Source organism: Rousettus aegyptiacus, unplaced genomic scaffold, assembly GCF_014176215.1.
Source record: "Rousettus aegyptiacus isolate mRouAeg1 unplaced genomic scaffold, mRouAeg1.p scaffold_m13_p_11, whole genome shotgun sequence".
Taxonomy (NCBI): domain Eukaryota; kingdom Metazoa; phylum Chordata; class Mammalia; order Chiroptera; family Pteropodidae; genus Rousettus; species Rousettus aegyptiacus.
Genome location: NW_023416286.1, coordinates 89322669 through 89333238, shown reverse-complemented (window position 1 = coordinate 89333238; position 10570 = coordinate 89322669).

Below are 10570 nucleotides of genomic sequence, written 5' to 3'. Positions count from 1 at the left end.
TGATTTTGGTTATATGTTTTGTTTTTAACTCTGGAAAATAAGTTGTATAGAACTGGATTGAAGCCGTATTTTCTATGTCTATGAAGTTTTGAGATCTTACGCAAAAGAATTTCAATTAGATAAAGAACGTTTTTATTTGAATAATTATTGTTTAATCCTATCTTATTGGATTGTATTAGAAATTTTTAAATTCGAAACTAAGTGAAACAGCATTAGGAAAAAATGCGCTTTCTTGGAATGTCACCAATGACACTGACAAAATATTGGAGCGCCCGCCGGGTGCAGAGCAGTGGGGGAAAAAGCCCCATTAAATATGCGCCACACACATCTGCGCTGCTGTGAGGCCAGATGTTCTGGTTGTGGGAATTTTATGTTTCCAGCGCTTCTAAACAGGGACGTCAGATTCATGCGCTTAAATTAACGTTGTGAGGAGTGACTGGTAAATTTAAAATGTGGCTAACAGGGAAGAAAACAGAAAGCAGATCGGTTCCGGTGGGGGTATCTTATAACACTTGGGATGATTTTTTTTTAAACACGATACTTTATCAGGCAAAGTGTAGACCACATCCTGATTCACATTCGCGTAGCACCACATAGCCTACAAAACACAAGCTTATAATAGATCCTCTCAAGTGCATAGTCTCTGGGAAAAGGTTTGCCACAAGCCATTGTCTCTCCCAGCGCAGGCGGGATGTGGAGTTGGGTGTGGCGGCCCCTGCAGATGAATGTTTCACTGATGCGTGGGCGAGCAGGAGCCCCGGGGAGGAGCCCACAGGTGTGAGACAGGCGGCCACGCAGCCACACACCTGGGCTGTGTTGAGGACACAGCCTCCACCGGCAGCTGCCTGGTTCCAGATCCAGGTGTGCCTCTTGCTTGCTGTGACTCTGTTTCATCATCTGCAGAATGGGGCGAGTAACAACAGCTCCTTCGAGGGCTCCTGTGAGAATAAGTGGATTTATAAGTGGAGAGTGCTTCGAGCAATCCCGTGCATGTCAGCCGTGAGTATGAGGGACGGTGAAAGGGCCTGCTCGTCCCTCATCTTCCTTCAGTTTTTCAGTCCGAGTGTTAGAAAAAATCTCCTTGGAGGCACTCCTTTGGATATATGATTGTAATATTGCTAAGGAACTTATGAGAACTTATGAGAATCAGGTGAAAAATGTGGCTCTTTCTTTAAGCACAATGGACATATTCACATTTATATACAATTCTGCCTATGATTTCAGGGAATTTATAAATTCCTGAAATCCAGATCAAGAATCTCCAGGGTAGAGTATTGTGTTTCCAGAGGCCCCGATTAAGTTGTCCCTAGTCGGCCATCGCATTAAGCTATTGGTGACTAGGACCATGCTGGCGTGAGTTATTCGACCTGTCCCGTCAAGAACACAAAGCACTGGGAGGGCAGACTTAGGGGGATGCCGATGTACCCCCTGGGGGTATTCAAGAGCACCTTGAAGTAGATAGAGAAGACACAGACAAGGGGACAGGTTTTCCTGGAGACCAGCTTTTCAGCACCATCTCTCTCCTGGGGCACCTCTCCTCACCACCTTCCAGCCGCCTACCTCTGTTCAGAAGCCAGGGTAAGGCTGACACTCTCTCCCTCTTTGCCTCCTTCCAAGCTCAATCATTTCTCCCTGGGGACAGGCAGTTGCTGAGAAGTCCAGAGAGAGAGAAAGAGAGAGAGAGAGAGAGAGAGAGAGAGATCCTAGTGAAAATGAAGAAGGGCTGAGTAGATCAGAGCAGGAACTGGAGAGCGATCTGACAAGGGAAAGATGCCGTGGAAGCAGAGCTGTATAACTGGATGTCGATATATGTATTTCAAAACACAGTCTCCAGGTACCCCAAGTTCCCAGGGAGATGAAAAAGAATCTTTCAGTCTGCAAGCTTGTCACATCTCAAAGAAAGCATGCTGGTACTTCCCAAGGGCAGAGCGAGATCGCAGAGTGACAAGAGCTACATGACATGGCATGTCTTTGACTCCTTCCTCCACACCAGCTGGAGTGTTCTTCAGATTTCTGTTTCAGGTCCCTGCTTCTACAATTTCCAAGGATAGGGCAGCAGGGCCCGGCGCTCGGGGTTTGGCTTGTGGAGGTAGCAGCCCTCGCGTTTGGGCCCAAATCTGCTCTGTGGAGTAAAATGCTGATTCTCCATATTTTATCTGCTGCTAGAAGAGGATAATAAAAGGTTTCTTTTTTTTTTCTTTTTCTTTTTCTCTTGGGGACTCGGTAAAGATTAATTAGATGCTACCTGGGAAGTGTTTTAAGTTCTGCAGAGGAAGGTGCTCAGCATTATTTCTAGAGTTAGCTTCTTTAACCCATTCCGTGAAACAGGGATCTCCATCATTAGTTGGAATCTCGGTGGAAGCCACCGTTTTCCACAGTAAAGTGGCGTGGAGGATGGTGGTGGTAGTGGGAGGTGATAATAGAAAACAGTGATCGATTCGATCCACTTGCTTCCAAGGGGAGACTTTTTAAATGAACGGTGGGTGCTGGTTAAACATACTGTATCCAAAGCAGAGAAAGCAGACTTGGCCTGGGCGGGAGCGGCAGGGCCCGTCTGATACTTCCTGTCTTAGGGGCGAGACTTCCTGTCTTGGGGGGGGGGCTGTCATGACTGAGATCACGGAGATGGGAGTTTCCACAAGGCAGAGGGGTAGACCCGACACCTTGGCTCGGAAAAGTCAACCCTCCCTCCTGGCCAGGCCAACTGTCCAAGCCCAGAAGTAGGGCCATGGGTGGGCAAACTGTACCCCATGGTACCCCAGCGTGGGGGAGGCCTGATGCGAGAAGGGTCTTATCGTGAGTTTCTTCTCAGGCGGTCTTCCATACTTTCACGTATCTGTTCTGAACAGAGGACAAGGTCTTGAATCGAGAATTTCTCTCATTTATTATATAGATATTTATTGAGTATCTACTATTTCATCATAGTTTTAAGTACTAGGGATAGAGCCATGGTCAAGACAGAGAAGGTCCCTGTTCCTTCCCTTATGTTCTGGCAGGAGAGACAGTCAATAAACCAGTGAAACAAATTCTCTTATGTGTCTACAGCAGAACGTAAGCTCTACGAGGACCATTTTTTAAAATCTGTTTTGTTCTCTGCTGTGTTCCCGGCACCTAGAATAGGCCCCGAGAGCTAGATGTTAGGTGCTTGATAAGTATGTGCTGAATAGATAAATGAAATAGATAATTTCAGATTGTACAAAGAAGGAAATGAATCAGAGTGTAGGAGACGAAGATGGAGAAGCAAAGAGTTGGAAGATCTTGGCGGCTCGGGTAAGAGTTTGGGTAAGAGATGCGTTTTAAGCACAAGAAGTCTGCTATCTTGTTTATGTTTTTAAAAGAGCACTTGAATGCTGGGGGAGAACAGACCGGAAGGAGGAGAGAAAAATGGAAAGCTGTTGTGGTGGTCCGGACCAGGCGTGGTGATGGCTTGCTCCAGGCGGATGGCCACAGATGTGGTGGGAAGGGGTCAGGTTCCAGATGCATTCTGGAGGGAGACCCAGTGGGATTTGTTGATGTGCTGGATAAGGGGATTCACAAAGAGAGGGGTCCGAGGTGACTCCAGGGGTTTGGCTGTGTGAGTATAGAGAGAACAGTATCATCAGCCAAGAAGTAGATGTTTGGAATTATGAAATGCTGGGTAACACTGGGCAGAGTTTGGCGGGGGGCGGGGCGGGGGACTCCAAAGTCAGTTCTTCTAGGCTGTGTATGGAGCACCTGGGGCATTTTGGCCAGACTCGGGGAACGGCAGCGAAAGGGGTGGGTTTGCACGTGGTGGGGCTGGGCGAGATTTAAGCTTTGGAATCATATAACTTTTTTTCAGCTTTACTGAGGCATAATTGACAAGTAAAGTGGTAAGATATTTAAAGCGTACATCGTGATGATTTAATATACACATATACCATAAAAGGATTTCTCCTGTTTAAATGACATATCCATCACATACTTTATTTATTTATTTATTTATTTAGTTAGTTAGTTAGTTAGTCAGTCAGTTGAGAACAGTTAAGTTCTACTCTCTTAGCAAATTTCAGTTATATGAAACAGTGTTATCAACTGTAGTTACCATGTTTCACATTAGATCCTCAGAACTTGCTCCTCTTGCCTCGGAAAGTTTGTACCTTTCGCCAACCTCTTCCTGTTTCCCTCGCCCCGCCCCCGCCCCCCAGCCCCGGGCAACCACTTTTCTTCTCTTGTTTCTATAGTTTGACTATTTATTTAGCTTCCACACGTTATACCTATACCGTGTACTATTTGTCTTTTCTCTGTCTGGCTTACCTCACTTTGCGCGATGGCCTCAAGGGACGTCCACGTTATCACCAATTGCAAGATTTCTTTCTTTCTCGAGGCTGAATTATATTCCATGGTGTACGTACCCCACGTCTCCCTTATCCACTCATCCACTGACGGCCTGGCCCTTAGGTTGCTCCCATATCTCGCCTGTCGTGAATAATGTTGCAGTGAACATGGGAGTGTGGCCATCTCTTTGAGATCCTATTTTCATTTCCTTTGGATACATACTCAGAAGTGAGATTGCTGGATCATACGGTACTTTGAATTTTATAATTCGAGGAGCCGCCATACTGTTTTCCACAGTGTTTGTATCAATTTACATTCCGACCAACAGTGCACAAAGCGTTCCTTTTCTCCACATCCTAGTCAACATTTGTTATCTCTTGCCTTTTTGATAATAGCCATTCTAACAGGTGTGAGGTGATAACTCATTGTGGTTTTGATTTGCATTTCTTTGATGATGGTGATGTGGAGCATTTTTTTGTGTGTGTGTACCTGTTAGCTATGTGTATGTCTTCTAGGGGAAAAAATGTCTATTTAATTCCTCTGCTCAGTTTTTAATTCATTTTTTTTGTTTGTTTCTGTTTGTTTTTGCTATTGAGTTGTATGAGTTCTTTGTATATTTTGGATATTAACCCCCTCTTAGATATATGACTTGCAAATACTTTCTCCTGTTCTACAGACGGCTTTTTCATTTTGTCGATGGTTCATTTTGCCATACAGAAGCTTTTTAGTTTGCTGTACTTCCACTTGTCTATTTTTGCTTCTATTCCCTTTGCTTTTGGTGTCAAATCCAAAAACATCACCGCCAAGACTGATGTCAAGGAGTTTACTCCCCATGTTTTCTTCTAGAAGTTTTATGGTTTCAGGTCTTACATCTAATTCTTTAATCCATCTGAGCTGATTTTTATATACGGTGTAAGAGAGGAGTACAGTTTCATTCTTTTGTATATAGCTGTCTACTTTTTCTAATAGTATATATTGAAGAAATTATTTTTTCTTCATTTTATATTCTTGGCTTCTTTTTCATAAATTAATTGACCATATATATATGGGTTTATTTCTGGGCTCTCTATCTGTTCTAGTGGTATATGTGTCTGTCTTTATGCCAATGGCATACTGTTTCAATTATTGTAGCTTCATAATATAGTTTAAAATCAGGAAGTGTGATGCTTCCAGCTTTGTTCTTTCTCAGGATTGCTTTGGCTTTTGGGGTCTTTTATAATTATATATAAATTTTAAGATTTTAAAAAATTTCTTTGTGAACTGCCATTGGAATTTTGGCAGGGATTGCCTCAAATCTGTAGATTTCTTTAGGCAATATTAATTCTTTCAATCCATGACTATGGAATATCTTTCCATTTATTCTTGTCTTCTTTCATTTCTTTTATTAATGATTTATATTTTCAGTGTTCAGATATTTTACCTTTTTGATTAAATTTACTCCTAAGTTTTTATTCTTTTTGATGTAATTGTAAATGGGGTCATTTTCTTAAATTCTCTTTCTGATAGTTGGCTATTATGTATAGAAATGCAACTGATTTTCGTATATTAATTTTGTATCCTGCAACTTTACTGAATTCATTTATCAGTGCTAACAGTTTTATGGTGGAGACTTTAGGATCTTCTATATATAACACTGTGTCTTCAGCAAATAGAGACATTTTTTACTTCTTCCTTTCTGGTTGAATGCTCTCGCCTTTTTTTCCTTCATAATTGCTCTGGCTAGGACTTCTAGGATGATGTTGAATAAAAGTGGTGAGAGTGAGCCTCTGCCTTGTTCCTGATCTTAGAGGGAAGCTTCCAGCTTTTTCACCATTGAGTATGATGTTAGCTCTGGGCTTCTCATATGCAGCCTTTATTATGTTGAGGTACATCCTCTCTGCACTCAGTCTGTTGAATTTCTATCATCGAAGTTTGAATTTTGCTAAATGCTTTTTCTGCATCTATTGAGATGATCACGTAGTTTGTATCCATCACTTTGTTAACGTGGTGTGGCACACGGATTGATGCACAGATGTTGAACCGTCCTCGCATGCTGGAATAAATGTCATTAAGAGAGACAGAATGTCTGTTCATGAAGAAGTAAATATGTTACCACACTTGCTCACGGCATGCGATCATTTTAGTGTACTGTTGAATTTGATTTACTAATATATTGCCGAGGATTTCCACGTCATCAGGGATATCAGCCTGTCATTTTCTTTTCTTGAAGTGTCCCTGTCTAATTTAGTTGTCTGGGTAATGCCGGCCTTGCAAATGAGTTTGAAATGTTCCCTCCTCTTCTATTTTTCTGAATAGTTTGAGAAGGTTAGGTATTAATTCTTCCTTAAATGTTTGGTAGAATTCACCAGTGAAGCCATTTGGTCCTAGACTTTGCTTTACAAGTAATTGGTCTGTTCAGATGTTATATTTCTTTATGATCCAGTCTTGGTAGGTCATAAATTCTAGGAATTTATCTATTCTCCCAAATTGTCCAATTTGTTGGAGTATAATTGTTCATAGTATCTTATTATGATCCTTATGACTGTATTTGTGTAATATTAGTTGTAATGTCTTCTATTTTATTTATAATTTTAATTATAATTTTAGAATTCAATTCATTTGAATTCTCTTTCTTTTTTCCTTGGGTAGTCTAGCTGAAGGTTTATCTATTTTGTTTATGTTTCAAAAAAATAGCTCTTAGTTTTATTTGTCTTTTCTTACAATTTTTTTATGTTTAGAACCTAAAGAATCTTAGAAATATCTAAACAAAAGTGCTTAACATTCTCTCTTTGCTTTTAAAAGATAAGGAATCTTTATTTAAGTTGAAACTTATATATATATATATATATATATATACCTGATATGTAAAATAATTCAATTGTTCTCCTGACTCCAAGTCCAGGTCTATATTTGGCTGCCCTTTTTAATGGCCGTCCAGGTGTGCTGACAAAGGCAACAAATACGTCTCACTCAACCCACTGGTGGACCGATATCAGAAATTGCGCAGGTAGGGATTCATTCCTTTGGCTTAGTATTTCATTACCCATAGAACACAAAGCTCATGGGAGCAAAGCACAGTGGGACCTTATTAAGTCTCGCCAGCCCTTAGGACTTAGTAGATCCAAGTTTCCATTCTTTGGAGTCGATTTTGATGGATGGAGGAGCAGTGGCTGGATCATGAAGGTTATGGGTGTAAGAAATGGGCCAGGGTCTAGGGAGAGGCTCCGGCAAGGCGGAGGAGGCGTGGTGCAGTAGTCTTGTCCAGAACTGCTGACTTTGTATTGCATGGTCACTTTTGCCTTCTAGAATTGCCTCCACCCTGCCCCCTGCGCCCCCTCCCCACCCCCATACCGTCTTCAGGAAACCTTCAGGGCCTTAACTTCCTGTTGGTTTTGATAAATTTTGCTGAGACACTGTATCTTCCTCCTTCTCTTCCTGAGCAATATTTTATGTTGCTGTTAGTGGCAGACAATTCAGAAAAGCCAGGGCCTCCTCCGGAGTGAGACACTCACAAGGCCTACCAGCCCTCCACCCCGCTCCCGCCAGTTACAGAGATGACCTAAGAGAGCTCCAGCAGGAAAACAAAACATGATTCTTTCACTTGGTTCACTCTAAACCTCCAGGGATCCTCCCGGCCCTGCCAGATGGCTTTGCACATTGCGGGCATGAGAGAGAGCTTCTCCAGGAAACAACCGACAAGCAGCCGGTCACCTCGCGTGGCTGTTGCGCAGTCTGTGAGAGCGGACGGGAGCTAGAAGCGTTTCCCCCAGGGTATGCACAACCACCAACGCTGTGCGTTATTTTAAGAAGCCGGTGCAACCCTCGAAGTCCCATCTCTATAACCCATACGGGTGCACGGAGGCCAGATTGAGAATCCCTGAAGGACGCTGGACCCGAGAGGCCATCGGCGCCTTGGAGACAGTCACTGGTGATCACTGCTGACCTAGCCTAGCAGAACCCTGACACCCAAACTGATATCGGCCACAAACAACGATTGAAAACAGGAAGGTCACTCACTTCTTCCTGGTGCTCCAGGCTCCTCAACCACAAAATGAGGATAACACCCCCTACGTAGCTCGGGGAGTCATTGTGGGCCACGAATTATTTTTAAACTGTTACACGTTGCTCAGGAATCAAAAATCCCCATGCCTCTGGGGGTGGGGTCGAGGCCAGGCATGTAACATAAACCTGTCGATTAGGGTCAGATGGAAGATAATACAGAATGGTGAGGCCTGCGGCGCGTGGAGACGAACATTTTGCAAAATTCGAATTTTGTGAGGCAATGTGGAGCCGTACAAAACATCTGTGGGGCTGAATTCGGCTTTGGGTCACATGTTTTAGATTCTTGAAAAATGTAAAGTAGGGCATTCGATTAGCTGCTGTGTGGGAAGTCCAGATGGTACAACCAAGGTCTATTTTTTGTGCGTCTAGTGTAGAAGAAGGGTGATAATTTGGTGTGGCTCTCAAGGGCTTCTCCTCCAAATATCTCCTTCGTAGGCCTTCCAGAAACTGAAGCCCTCCTCCTGGGATATAGAGAGTCGGGCAAAGGGAACAGTGGTGATTAAGGAATTAATGGTTTTCATTAGGATGTAAATAGGTTATCTATAATGCAAAACCTATTGATTTTCTTTTGGCTGTTACTCCTTAAGCATTGCCAGACAGTAATCAAAACCCCCTGTAAACTGTAACTGTACCTGGTAGCTTTAGCGTTGCTATTTGACCACCTACTATGCGTAGGTAGATAGATACCTTACTTGGGTCTGGGATTCTATTGAAGAATACAACTTGGTCTCACCTTCAAAGGCACTTGATTGCAAGGGCCAAGGTGGTACCTTTTTGTACCTGGCACTTCACAGTGCCCGGAACTTCATAAGCGAATGGGAGCTTGGCACTGCTCCAGCCCTCGGACGTGCTTGACAAATGCTGACCGTAAGGTGGAGCGGGAAGTGCGCGTGAGTTTATCAGATTAGCTCAACAAGGCAGGAGAGGCTGGGGAGATGGACTCAGGTGGAGGGAGAGCCAGGCTTGTGGGAGGAGGGGAGACTGTCAGGGAGCAGGGGGCGCCGGGGAAGAGCTGGGGCGGCGGGGACCAGCGGGAGCAGAGTGACCGGCAGGATGGCGGCGGCCATCTGAGTCGTCTGCCAGGCGGGCACGCAGGCGGGGCTGCCAGCAGGACCCCAGCCTGGGTTGGCTTCCCACGGGGTCCCACGAGGCAAGTGAAGAGCCACAGAGACCCGGAGTTCCAGGCGGTGCTGGCCTCTGGTGCCTGCGACTGGCCTCGCCTTTGCCCAGGCCCAGCGGCTTCAGTGTTTCTCCGGCACCTGGTGAAAAGCGTTATCTCACAATCCTCTTCCACATTTAAGCGATAATTTTAATAACTGCAGGGTGTTATGTTGATAATTCGCCTCTGATAACAGAGCTGTTAATTACAGCCCTTATCAATGGCCCTGTAGGGTAAGATGGCTTGAAGCGAAAACAGTGCTTTCAGGTATCACTTGGACTCTCCCCCAGGTGTGGTAGCTTGGCTGGGTTCAAGGTCAGAGCCTGGAGGTGAGGCTTCACCCTCGCTGCAACACCCGGAGCCCGTGAGTGGCTGTTTCCGGTTCCGCCACCGCACCTGCTGGCTCCAGCCTCGCACCAGAGGATTCGCAGTTGCCGCACACGCCTGATGTGCTCCTACCAGGAATGGTTCCGCCTCCTCTGTGGTCTCGGAAAGCCATGATTTTCTCATTTAAAAAAAAAAAAAAAAGGAGGAAATCCTATCTATCTAACACATAGGTTGCTGTGAGGAAACGCGGCACGGTTGAAAAAGCATGGATTTTGGGGTCAGAGGGACAAACGTTTCCATTTTTTTCTCGCCCATTTACCACATTACTGTGTGTGGGGTCTTGGGTCATGCTCAAGGGTCTCATTTTTCTCACTGGGCAAAATATGGAGAATCACAGCGCCCTTCGTTTGGCACCCAGAAAGCAAGGTTAGATGCCGGGAGCCCCCCCTTTGCTGCTCACCCGCGCGGCTCACCCTTAGAGTCTTCACTCCCTTGTGCACGGGAAGCGAGGATGAGTCCGGGGTCCTGTTCCCTCACCCTCCCGGGGCTCTCGCCGGGCTCCCTCCTGGGTGCGTCTGCCTTTCGCAGCCTTCAGTTACCCTCTGCTGCCAAATGACCGCCCCTCTCTCCCTCACCGCCACCCCCTACCCCCCGCCCCACAAGCGCTCGGCCTCAAGTAGGTGTTGGGAGGAAGGCAATACGATTAACTCGGTTTATATCGGTTTGCTGATGAGCGATCCCCCCCTT